This window comes from Phytophthora infestans, genomic scaffold (assembly GCF_000142945.1).
Source record: "Phytophthora infestans T30-4 supercont1.54 genomic scaffold, whole genome shotgun sequence".
NCBI lineage: Eukaryota > Oomycota > Peronosporomycetes > Peronosporales > Peronosporaceae > Phytophthora > Phytophthora infestans.
This window is the reverse complement of record NW_003303705.1, coordinates 924,617-927,126: the sequence shown is the minus strand read 5'-3', so window position 1 is coordinate 927,126 and position 2,510 is coordinate 924,617. Positions and strand designations below refer to the sequence as shown.

The following is a 2,510-nucleotide window of genomic DNA, read 5'->3' as shown; positions in this document are numbered from 1 at the left end:
TTTTGGAAAGGGGTATTTCCAGCCATGCGGCCATTTCCGTAAATACCGTGAATGCCTGCGACTCGAGGCGGTTCCGGGTTCGGGTCTGGGTGGTCTGGGATTGGGTGCTCTAAGGGGGTAATGGTTAGCACTCTGAACTTGGATTCAAGCCGATCCGGTTCCAATCCCCGTTAGAGCCTGGATTTTGTGCGGCGTTGCAAGCATAGTATGTAGCGTATGGCGCCAGCTGTCGTGTGAGGCTGGAGAATCTCGTTTGAAATTCTGTTTGCGGATTGGCGAGTTAGTGCTGGTCTTATGGTGTAATGGTTAGCACTCTGGACTCTGAATCCAGCGATCCGGGTTCAAATCCCGGTAGGACCTCGTTTTGCACCGCTCCTACCGGCCCCACAACGCCCCAGTTGTTGCTGCGCTGCGCACCTGCCACACGCTATAGCCGCGTCACGCTGTGTTGCCGTGGTGTGTTGTATCGTGTCCCGGCGATCCGCTGCCGATTTAAGTGGAAGCTGCTGCTCTGGCAGAGCTCACCAAGCCTAACTGCCGACTTCGCTCACTAGCAATTTCCCAAGAAAGCCCGAAGGCTCATCGCTGTCCTCTCCGCGCAGAAAACAATATAAATCCCCTGGTATATCTCCAAAACACCAAGAAATGTCCAAGTCCAAACGCAGTAGCCACCGATGGTTCGAGTGGGGATAAAGCACGCAGGTGGCGAAAGAAGCATGCGAGCATGGACGTAAGTGTAGGAGCACGATGATATGTGAAAGGGGTATGTGCAGCACATGGGGCATGTCCGTAAATACGTGTATTGCGTGCGATTCGAGCGGGTTCCGGATCGGGCGTGGTGTGTCAGGGCTAGGTGCTCTTATGGTGTAATGGTTAGCACTCTGGACTTTGAATCCAGCGATCCGGGTTCAAATCCCGGTAGGAGCTTGATATTGTGCGGCGTTGCAAGCATAGTATGTAGCGATGGCGCCAGCTGTCGTGTGAGGCTGGAGATTCGCGTTTGAAATTCTGTTTGCGGATTGGCGAGTTTATGCTGGTCTTATGGTGTAATGGCTAGCACTCTGGACTCTGAATCCAGCGATCCGGGTTTAAATTCCATATGATTTAATTCCCCGTCCTTAAATATACTTTTCCCTTAAATTCCAGATCTGGCGCTTCAAAAACCACAAATCTCATATATCATCAAAATGGACCGTCTTTAACATATACCCAGCATATAGTTGATTTCACCGTTTTCAAAAATGTTGTTTCTTATTTTTTTAGTCCTGTCGGCGCAAAAACCGTGCTGCTAAACAATGTTGCCTCCCTGGCCCGTTCATAGAACATGTATACCATATGGCTCGATTCCCGTATAAAATTAATTATTAACCCAAACTTCCAGTCTTGTATCGCTAGAAGTATTACCGATATAGATCAAAATCAGATATTTGGTGAACGGCCTGTTTTTGTAACATTTCCAGCCTATGGTTCGATTCACCATACTAATTTACGTACTCTCCCAACTTTTCAGTCCTGTAGCTGCTAAAACGGCTACCGTACAAAAAAGCAGATGTTTGGCTCGTCTTTGTCACACGCACAACTTATAGTTTGAATCCCCATATAATTCACGTACTCTCCCAAGTTTTCAGTCCTGTAGCTGCTAAAACGGCTTCGTATAAAAAACAGATGTTTGGCTCGTCTTTGTCACACGTCCAACATATGGCTCGATTCCCCATATAAATTTACGTACTCTCCCAAGTTTTCAGTCCTGTAGCTGCTAAACGGCTTCCGTATAAAAAACATATGTTTGGCTCGTCTTTGTCACATGTCCAACATATGGTTCGATTGCCCCATACAAATTTACGTAGTCGACCCAAGTTTTTGGTCCTGTAGCTGCTAAAACGGCTTCCGTATAAAAAAACATATGTTTGGCTCGTCTTTGTCACATGTCCAACATATGGCTCGATTCCCCATATAAATTTACGTACTCTCCCAAGTTTTCAGTCCTGTAGCTGCTAAAACGGCTTCCCAATAAAAAACAGATGTTTGGCTCGTCTTTGTCACACGTCCAACATATGGCTCGATTCCCCATATAAATTTACGTACTCTCCCAAGTTTTCAGTCCTGTAGCTGCTAAAACGGCTTCCGTATAAAAAACAGATGTTTGGCTCGTCTTTGTCACACGTCCAACATATGGCTCGATTCCCCATATAAATTTACGTACTCTCTTAAGTTTTCAGTCCTGTAGCTGCTAAAACGGCTTCCGTATAAAAAATATATGTTTGGCTCGTCTTTGTCACATGTCCAACATATGGTTCGATTGCCCATACAAATTTACGTAGTCGACCAAGTTTTTGGTCCTGTAGCTGCTTAAACGGCTTCCGTATAAAAAACATATGTTTGGCTCGTCTTTGTCACATGCAACACATGGTTCGATTCTTCATATAAATTTACGTATTCTTAAAAGTTTTCTGTTCTGTAACTGTCAAAACGGCTCACGTATTAAACAAACAGATGTTTGGCTCGTCTTG

General features: G+C 45.6%; 1 non-coding gene across 1 annotated transcript; it reads left to right on the top strand.

The window, feature by feature from the left end:
- The first annotated feature begins 1,035 nt into the window (after positions 1-1,035).
- PITG_29282 lies at positions 1,036-1,106 on the top strand. Its single transcript has one exon. It is a non-coding gene; the product is annotated as a tRNA-Gln (tRNA).
- Positions 1,107-2,510: the final 1,404 nt, after the last annotated feature.